The following is an 11,219-nucleotide window of genomic DNA, read 5'->3' as shown; positions in this document are numbered from 1 at the left end:
TTACAGCCGACTTTTCTTTGGTAGATGGTCCTAATTCAAACGGCAATCTGAACTGCTTTGTCTGATACTTAGTCTTATCACAATCATGAATTTCATTTCTTCTGGTATATCTCCTCTTGTTCATCAGGGATATTTCCTTCTTAGAAAAGTCACAAGAAAATTGATATCTTGCTAAGAAGTGTGTTCCTAAGATAATGTGAGAACTTAGATTGGAAGTAGTGGGGACCACAAGTAAGTCTTGTCACACGTACAGTTCAAATTCTGGTAGATATATCCTTGCTCGAAGTTTTTCATATGCCACAGAGTTTGAATCTGAGAGAGAAGTAATCCTTACAGGTTGTCTCAGCTTGGCAGTGCTCTTCCACAGTTTGTTCTTTAAGGTTAGGAAATAATCCATTCTGATTGTAGAGGCATTGCATCCTGTATCTAGTAAGATGTCGCATTTAGAGCCCAGGATATCACCTCTAATTCTCATCATTCTCTCATTAGATGCTTGATATTTCTGAATTCTGTTATTTCTCCTGTGGGTCACATATCCAAATTTTGAGTTCCATCTGTTGTTATAGTAGTTTTCTTTGTTATGGAAACAGTTCCTAGCATAATGTCCAACTTTGTTGCAATTATAACATTTAACAGGATTTCTTTGTTTTATGTCTGTCTTGGATTGAGGAATAGCAGACATTTGTTGTCTAACATCATCTAATCCTCGGATTACTTTATCTAAGCTATTTAAAATAGGTTGGTTTTGTTTTTCAACTTCATGTTTGATCATCTCATTAATTTTATTTGTAGTGGGGTTTTGATTTTCTTGAGATTTCAAGGTAATAGTCGACAACTGTTTTACAACTTCATCAAGACTACTTAATATTGGCTGATTCATTTTATTCACTTTCTGGTGAATTAAAGTTTTTACTTCTGTCATCAGTTTCTTGTCCAATTGCTCTTTACTTTCAGTCATGCAGTTTACACTACTTAAATTTTCTCCATTATTCTTTGCTTTTCCTTTTCCAACTTTACTTCTCTTATCTATTTCTGATTGATTGAAGGAAATGTCAGTCTTATTCACAACATTCACAAGACTTACGTTGGTTGAGGGATAAAGGTCTCCTAATATTTGTTCTCTTTCCTTGACAGTTTTGACACACTCTTCTAAGGTGGAAATCTTTTTCTTATAGGCTGTTTCTCGCAATTCTTGCCTAAGACCTTGCCTAAATTGTTGGAATACAGCCCAATCTAAGTGAGGTTTATCTTCACCAGTAACATTCAAACTGTTGGCCAATGTTAATAAACGATTGTGGAAATCAGTAACGGTCTCCTTATCCTTTTGAATAATTTTCTGTAACTTCCATAAATTAGGACCTACACTTCTAAGTTTACAAAATTGAGACAATAAAGTTTCCTTAAATTTAGAATACTCAAAAGTTTCCCGAAGTATTGGAGAAGAATATAAGAATGTTTTTGCTTTACCTATTAATTTACTTCTAATCAAAACTAGCAATTGAAAATCAGTCCAACTTGCTATTTCTCTAAGTTTTTCAACATAGGTAAAGAAAAATAGTACATCATCCGATTCTTCACCTGAAAATTGGGGAAAAACCTGTTGCGGGTTTACCGTACGAAAGAATTCACTATCATTCATTTCAGAGCTTGATGTAACAGCCATAGTGATTAATAAATTACTAATTCAATTAATATAATTATTTTTCTACTTTAAAATAAACTTTTATTTTTGCCTGACTCCAGATTATAACCAGTTCACTGTGATTTATTTATTTCACCTTCTAAAATTTCAGGGAGCATTTCTATGATTGTTATCATTAAAACTAAACTCAATTTCTTAACTTATAGTTGTTAAATTTAATTCCTATCGATTAAATCACATCCTGTCGACTGCGCCATTTGTCGTGACGTTCTATTTTCATGTTATGTTCTAAATCCGCCATCTTGGTTCAAGTCACTCTTATCAATATAACAACTAATTGCAAATTGATCACCGATCCAAAAGTAGGAAAATTTATAATTATACTGCACCACCCTATTTTTAGATTAGTCTATATAAAATAGTAGGATCAATTCTTAATTAAGTTAGCAGTCTCCTCAGTTTAGATTAACAAAATAAAACATTTAATATATGATATATATAACAAATACAAGAATTCTGCTTTAAGATGAAACAATACAATTAACTTAATACATCTTCCTAAGTCACTCATGCCAATTCAATGTTCTAAACTTTCACATACAATTCACAGCTTCAAAATCACAAGCTTTCTTAACTCAAGTTAATAAAGCGAAACTTCTTATTTAATCAGTCTCCACATATCTATCAGCTGTACTTAATGTTTAAATTCACAGGAAGCACTAATCAAGGTAGACAATATTCCAAGCAATCTTATTTCGGACTTTGAACTTCGAAGATATGTTAATGTTAAAATAAACAAACAAGTATGATTACTCTTACCAGATACAATCTTCAATACATCAATTAATTGTGAGCACACTTATGAATTAACTTATTTACGTTAGCGGAACACATTAATAAAATTTCTCCAACGATTTAACTGAACTACTGTTAATCGCGCTTCACTACCCAAAAAAAAAAAGCACATCAATAAGGCATTGATAATTCTCCTCGTTTACTTTTCTCAAACTAGTTAATTTCAATATAATTCTTCTCAGGGCAACATAGAATTAAGATGTAATCCTAGACTAACTGGAACTAATCAGAATTTTGCATTGAATGTCCAGTTCTTTATTTATCCGGTTACGGCATTAATCTTCCTTTACAACGCAGCTGACTTCACTTGCAGCTAAGTATATGATTCACTATGTTTTGGCTCACTTCTGAACACTATTCTGATGAATTTCTGCCCTAGAGAACTTATAATTTTCTTCCACTTCCTTTGCTTGTATCCTACCTTCCTTTCCGCTCCGCAAAAACTTCCTCTCTTCTCTCTAATTAAAAATCTTCTATTATTTTTCTTCTCCTTTCAGTCCGAAGTTCACGCTCTCTTCGACTCGTGCTTGTTTATTTCATGCGTCTCCATGACAACAAATGAACGCAAACATTTCGCTAATGTAATACAATGCTCTACTACTACATGAGTGATTACATAACGTTAAATTTTCACAAATAAGAATAAACAGAATATTTGAGCTACTTAATCAGCTTTTTCATTACGTATAAAATTAATTATAATAATACTTTTCGTTACATCTTATATATTTTAGTTATTATAAATCTGCACATATTATTGCTTAATAAATTAATAGTAGGTTAAGTTTAGAATAAATATTTAAATAGTAATCCTAAATTAAGGAATAATAAATAATTTTTATACAAATCATGATTAATACATAATAAGCAACGTTAAATGTGAATGAAAAAAAAAATTACACAACGTAGTTTCATTCACAATTTAACAATACTGAACGAACTTCTCATCACGCCATCCAAATTTGTCCTTCGGAATCATTATCCCAGTGTTTTCACAATGTGAACAATCCCTAACTTTTTAAGACGCATATCAATAGATTATTCCTTTCTTTCCAACCATTTGACTACACATGAATGATCTTGTGTTAATTATAAATATTTTTACGAGTACATGAAAAACCTTACCCCGATTCACACTGATATTTTAAGTATACTGACTGGTCTTGACCTCATACTGGAACAAAATCTTAATTATCATTAAATTATAAAACATTAAACAAATATATAAAATATTTTCTTAATCTACATAAGTTAAATTAATAATACAATATAAAAGTTGTCGACTGTTGAAGTTTAATCTGCTAAAAGCAAAATGCAATGCATTTCCGTGTCACTTTATTATTATCATTTGATGGCCAGAATCACATCAGTGAACACGGAAGAGAACCTCCCTTGCACCTCATTCGTTTATAATTTCATTGGAGATTATATTCTGCCATAAATGGAATAAGATTTTCCTTATGATTTCCCGTCGAAAGAAGTATAGTAGGAGAAATGCCGGTGTAAAAATAGATTTTATTTCTTCCAATAAGTAAATCATAGAGTATAACACCATTTAATCCTATTATAAACCAACATTTATTTCTGCGAGAAAACTTCATGGAAGGAATAAAATGACCTTATTAATTCTGCACAATATGGAAGCTAATTTATCCAGAGAACACAAAAGGCGTGATTCTCTGGCCAACAACCTCGTTGAATTTAACTGCTACAAATCTGTGATTCAAGGCATGTGGAATCGACTTTTTACACGGCAATAAATTCTCTAATGTTGCAGTAAATGAAGTTTAAAAGCGTTATCTGGATCCATTAGATTGCACTCATTTTCTCTGCTTATCACCCATTACCACCTGACGAACTGCTGGATGGAGGCAACGATACGCCAGGCCACTGATATTCACGAGAATGAAATGCGTGGTGGCAAGAGAATCGAAATTGTTTGTTTTACAGCCGTGCCATTACTGTAAAATGCGTTTTATTGACGACAGTTTCTTAAAATGAAGGCGTCTGGATTTGTACCTTTTTTATTTCTTTTTCATTAGATTTTCAATTTACTTTGAAATTTCACAGAATGGTCTTAAGATCTTAAGTGGATATATATATTCATATGTATTTCCCTAATAGCTCCATTTTCATGCAGTCTCTGGTATTTTCCTTTTACTTAAAGAAACGGAAGTTAAATGCTTCCCTTCCGTTTCTTTAAGTGATGAAAATTTTCACTGTTAAAAATTTACTTCGATGATTAGCTCTTCACATAATGAGAATAATTTAAATTGGAATTACAATGAGAATTAAATGCATTAATTCTAATTGCAATTTTTAATCACGTTTACTCTTTCGCTCCACTATTCTTGTAAATCGAATCCAAATATTGCTTCTTACTTCATTGATCTCCATAATGTAATGGGCTATTTATATACATTGGCTTTAATCCTAATAAATTACTGCTGTGTTGGTAAACATTATACTGTTCAGTAAGAGCGAGCGATACTTAAAAATGCTAGAAGGAAAGCGATGGTGATATGAGGTGTGTAAACCATATCTCTTATTTCCAGGAGAATCGGTTTATTCAATTAGAAATATACAGAAAATAATATTTTATTGTTTTTGAAGGCAGTTACCCGTACGTTCCAGAATATCATGAATGGTTAGATATCATGTTAGATTGTAATCATTAAAATGCATCTGATTATCGAAAAAAGATATCTCTCCCATTTTACTCCTCTCTCCACCCCTCACCTCCTGATAAACAATAACTCTCTTTCTCTCTCAATCATTTTCTCTACCACTTTTCAGACCTATTTCTTCTCTCTCTCTCTCTCTTCCATTTTCTTATTTGCTTGATATCTTTCTCTACCTCATTTCTGCCTTATATCGTTCATCTTCTTCCTGTTTTTTGTCTTGCGTCATTCGGCTCTCTCTCTGTACCTCTTACGAGTCCATAGCCTTCTAAGTATGGTTAGATTTCCTAACGGGAATATGAGAATAAGGCGGTTACCCTTATGCCTTTAATATTCTTGTTTGTAAATTGCGTGCGTTCTACTGGCCGGTCTGTCTGTTTTGAGGGACGAAAAACCCGAGTTTCCTGGAGAAAAAGCCCTCTACCACCTACCGTATGAGACCGGCTAACTCTCCCCTTTTGTTGAAAGAGACCAAATAGTAGTTCCTCACGTAACTGACGGGAATCGAACCCAGGTCTTTCGGATCAAAGGGATTCACCTACTGAGTTACGGAGGCTCTCTCTCTCTCTCTCTCTCTCTCTCTCTCTGCCTCTCATTCATTCTCAGTACCTCTTTTTCGCCTTCTCTCACTCTAATTCTTTTCTGACTTGCTTTTTAATTTGTTCTCTCTCTCTCTCTCTCTCTCTCTCTCTCTCTCGAGAGAGAGAGAGAGAGAGAGAGAGAGAGAGAGAGTTAGAAAGGAAAGAATCCTGTTTTCTACGTGAAATATCTTTGTATAGACTTTTCAATTTAATGGAAATTTATAGTCTCTTACGGAAGTGGAAGAGTTTCACCATCCTTCAAACCTGGAATATGTGCAACTAACATACATAAGGACGCCCACATAGGTTTAGTTGCTTTCACAGTAACTCCAAATAACCCAACCCAACCCATTTTTGGTTTGACGCCTCGTAAAAGCAATGTTTTAGCCAAAGTCTCGTCGAAGTGAGTCCCCTCTCCCCAAGAAAAAAGAAGCAAAATTAAGCACACTTGTAAAACCAATAGGTTTTTTTAGAAGCCTCCATTGGAGCACCACTTCAATTCATCATTAAACGTAATTCATCATTAAACGATACGTTTAATGATGAATTATGATATTGATAATTGCTTATTTTGTACAACAGCATGAGATTTTTTCTTCATTTACAATATGCCTAATTTCAAGCAGCTTAGATAAAGTCTGATGAAATTCCGATACAATTTGAATAACGTTGCCAAATGTATGCTAGCTCGAAAATTCAATCTGGCTTCTGCACACACACACACACACACACACACACCTTCAAACTTCCTGATATATCTTATTTGGGAAGCCGAATTTTCGAGGTACCTTTCATTTCAGTGAATTCAGATTAGAACCGCTTGGTGCTACAAGTGCTATGGAAGGCATGGGCTATCCTTCTCCTAAATAAATGTCTCTTGATAATTGATTATTAACATTTTCTGTAGGTAAACGGTAGGTATCGGTATAAATCTCGAATCTTCAGCAAGATATAGTAATTTTAACCTTTATATAAAGGACAATATTATCAAATGCTACTAATTATCTATTAGTATCATACGTATGCTAATAGATATTGGCTAGCAATAACGATTTTCGAATGCCAGTTGTTTCCGAAAAAATAAATAAAAATAAATAAAAATTAAAAGAAATATATATATATATATAATGCTTGTATGCTTTCGATAAGACATATATGCATCACGTTTTCATTTAATCCTATGTAACTGTGGAAATAACATCGGTTCCAGTTCTGAGTCTGATGTTATGTTATGGTAAAATATTTGTTTCTCTTTTCACTACTACCTTAACATATAGAATTTCCCACAATTTTAATAAATTCTGGCTTTTGAGGTGGCGAGTGAGGGGAGTTAATGCATTCTGAGCGTAGTTTATTTTTCTTTTTTTTTTCTTTTTATTTTGATTTAATTATTCGAAATGATTTTTTTATAAAAGCAAACATTCTTTTCGAATGTTTGGTTTTGAATAAAACCAAACGTTCAAAGGCAGTGGTTAGCGCATTTAATTCTTCATGTAATGTTAACTACAAAGGTAGCGATTGGTAAATATTTTAACGAAAAAAATTTTTTTTTGTGAAGGATGATTATGTAGTGTGCCCTCAAGATATTTTCGCGAATGCTTAGTTATTCCTCAACCTGTTCAAGAAAACGGTTTGACATTTTTGTTACGAATAATTCATCGTATAATTCTACTGGGTTCTAAACAAAGGATGAATAATTTAATACGAGATGAATTACAAGAAAACTAAGCATATTAATAACTACTTTAAACAGAAAATATTTGTGAACATGACAAAACATCTCTGAATGCACACCCATTTCAGCTTCTAGTGAAAAAGTAGCAAACATTTTGTTAAGATAAAATATCAAACCATCAGGAAACCTATGGATAAATCTTTATAAATGGCAGAAACTGATAAAAGAGAAGGACCCGTTTCGGACCAGAGAAAATGCTTAATGTGTGGTGTCCTGCACAACAGTGAAACTGAATGAAAGAGGCGACGAAGAGTTCTAATCTGAAGGATTATTTCTTGAGTAGAAAAGCTCAGTGCGACTAAATCAAGGAGGATGTCATTTGGGGGGAAATTACGATATTCTTATGATTCAAATGCCTAGATCACAATTCAATGTTCAACGTGTTCAGATTTCTAGAATCACAGTTCAAAATTCATTATATTGGAGGGTTAGTTTACAATTCAAAATTCAAATTATTCAAAGTTCAATATATTCAGTTCTTGATCATAATTGAAAGTTCAGAAGTTCTAGATCGCAATTCAAAGTTATATCCTGAAAGAAATCATTCAAATCGAACCACTCTTCTGATAATCGAAACATAAACATTTTTCATCCTATGGCATATTCCTAGTTGAACAGAAAAAACGTTCAAAGGAAAGAAGCGACTTTTGAACATTGGAGTCAATTATTATTATTATTATTATTATTATTATTATTATTATTATTACCACGGGCTACTCCAGGAGTCCTTAGACTCATCGAGGGAGGCCCTAAACATCATGTTCACACAGCTGTTCAACTTTCTCACAGTATCTATCATACCTTGCCTTGAACTCGCTCACTGTCATAGCACCCACAACAGACTCTGGCAGCTTATTCCACTCATTTACCACTCTAAAAGTAAAGAACCCAGCTCTAACACCCCTGCTAACCACGCTCTTGGCCAGCTTCCATGGGTGTCCCCTAGTTCTCCCACCACCAGTCCTGATCTCAAAAATATCCTCTGAATTAATCCTATAGAATCCTTTTAGCAATTTGAATGTCTCAATCATATCTCCCCTTTTCCGCCTATCAACTAGTTTCTGCAACCCACAAATCTTCAACCTGTTCTCATATGGTTCATTCCATAGACCTGCTATCATCTTAGTCATTCGCCTCTGGATCCTCTCAACCTCCTCCCCATCAAGAAGGAACCGAGGTGACCAAAAAAATAATTTGGCAGTGGTGGGATTCGAACCCACGCCTCCGAAGAGACTGGTGCCTTAAACCAGCGCCTTAGACCGCTCGGCCACACTACCTCTGCTCGATATTATATAAAACTCATATTGTTTTTGAAATAACATGAGAAAGGAGGTACTGTTTTTATAGACATTAGTACTATTAGCGGAAATGAAAAAGGTAGAAAAATGTTCTCACAGACTGGAGTTGAATTGTTTAGGTGTGTTCAGTGTAGCAGCTAGAGAATACAGATCAGAGTGCTGAATTGTGTTGGGACCGAGGAAATAACCCTCGAAAATTAACCATTAGAAAATTAACGTATGTTCTAAAAGAAGTAGGGAATTTTAGAATTTTTTAGACGGGTTATTAAAAAAATTGCTTTAATATTTAGTTGGAGTAAATCCTATTAATCACAATTATTTTTCAAAAACAAATAAATAAATAAAATGAAGCTTTTCCATAAACAAAATATCAATTATTTTATAAACGTTCAGTAAACTTAACGATAATATATAATCCCTGCTATAGATCCAAATACAAATCCATTCATTCGAATCATTAGTTATGAATATACTTTTTCATGGTCATACGCAACTAAAATGTTTGAGAGCCAGTGCTCTCAAACTCTAGATAATCGGTTCAGGAACTAGGTCGATATATGCATCGTTCTGCTTTTCCCCTGAAAAAAAAAATAAAAACTAGTGATGTGCAGGTAGCACATTGCCATTACGAAAGACAAATTTCTCTTCCCATTTCCCAAGATATTTTTGGAGTAAAATACCTCTAACGCTATATATCAGATTTGCATAATAAATACCTGTCATAGTTTGATGTTTGCCTAAATGCCATTTAGGAAAAACTCCCTCTGCATCTGAAGGTTATATTTTCCCTCAGATATTCACAAGTGAAAACAAAACAAAGAAAACATTTTTTTTTACATAAAGCATAAGACAATGCGGACATGATCATAATATTTGCAAAGTCTAAATTAGATCATCATGTATTGCTGCTTTCAGGATATATCTTCTCATTTACTACAAAAGAACAAATATCCAAAATCAATAAAAAATAATATAATGAATCATTCTGTAATAAATATCGGCAGTAAATTAAATTAATCTGGTACATGATTTTCATTTCTGTTGCTGTAAGATCACCATCATGATTGCCTACACATGCACTCGTGTGTGCATCACATACACACACACACATACAAACTCCACTTTATTGGTTCTGTACACGCACAAACAAAACTCATGAATTGTATTTCGAATTGCTTTAAAGTGTTCACTATACTATTCTATAAGAATAAATCTTGATTACTTGTATGACATGACATTTATCTGTTTATTTCTTGTAAAAAAGAAACGAAATATGATTTTATAAAAAAAGTAATTGCTTTTTGATAGCTGATTGATGCAAGGGACATATTTCAATTGTCCCCTCTTCTGTTATTCCATTAGTATTTCTTTTTCGTACTGAAGTTTCATCAACCTAAAGTATACATTTATTACTGAGTTTGATAAATCACTTGCTCAAATAGAGAAAATGCAAAGTCCAAATTATCCTATTTTCTGCTAGAATTTCAAGAGAAGCTCTTTAAGAGGTTGTTTTATATCGATTTATCTCTCAAAAATAGTATTAGTAGGAGCACTCGAGTCATCAGTCTTTTCTTCGTCACACTTCTTAAAATGTGACTTTTCTTACACTTAACGCCATACCTGCATTTCAACTTTTCACTAAATCGTCAAGTGATTTCGTGAAAATTTGAAGGAAAAAAAACTCAAAGCATTATAGCCATAACTACAATCTGCTGTTATTTATGCCTCAATAACATAAATGCAAAAGGTCATTAAACTTAATTTCAAATTATTTAATTTAAATAGAGTAGGATTAGTTTTTAGTGTAATATTATTTCATAACAGGGTGACACATGGATTATGAATGAAATTTGCCAATTCAATTAATTAATTAATGATATAATTGGGAAAAGTTTGGGCAATTATAATTTGCAAATTATTTAGCAAACTTATAGTTGGCCTTTCCGTACTTATGTTTATTATTTCAGCTGACAAATTTCATTTCCAAATTATGTTTGACTCTCTTAGGAACTAATAAATACTCACTGTTTGCAGTGAGTATTTTATTGCGTGAAATTGCGTGAAAAACCAGATTAGAGGAGCCAACTCGTTTTGCATGTTCGATGGGTCCATTTTTCAATTCATCTCCAGGGTAGGTCAAATATCATCCATACAACCTACACTACACCTGGAACCACTGGCTCTACTCACATCATTCCAACAAAATGGATGCAACAAACGTTTTCTGCCGAACTCCTTAAAATAAACAACTGCACAAAAAATACAGACTACGCATTCACTATATCTTTATCTTACATCAAAAGTGCAATGGATAAACTGTGCTCTCTCTCTCTCTCTCTCTCTCTCTTTCTCTCTCCCCTGAAACAATACAGAATCAGAAGAGTATGCAAGTGAGTGCGTATACTCTAATCAATGGTTGGTGGAGTA

At 33.2% G+C, this 11,219-nt stretch overlaps 1 non-coding gene across 1 annotated transcript; it reads right to left on the bottom strand.

The window, feature by feature from the left end:
- Positions 1 to 8,689: 8,689 nt before the first annotated feature.
- TRNAL-AAG (transfer RNA leucine (anticodon AAG)) lies at positions 8,690 to 8,771 on the bottom strand. The gene has a single exon. It is a non-coding gene; the product is annotated as a tRNA-Leu (tRNA).
- Between the last annotated feature and the right edge of the window lie 2,448 nt (positions 8,772 to 11,219).

Source organism: Typopeltis vanoorti, chromosome 8 (genome assembly GCF_054136105.1).
Source record: "Typopeltis vanoorti isolate ZY-2024b chromosome 8, IOZ_Tvanoo_1.0, whole genome shotgun sequence".
NCBI classification, from domain to species: domain Eukaryota; kingdom Metazoa; phylum Arthropoda; class Arachnida; order Uropygi; family Thelyphonidae; genus Typopeltis; species Typopeltis vanoorti.
Note: the sequence above shows the minus strand (reverse complement) of the source record. Positions and strands in the feature narration are given on the sequence as shown.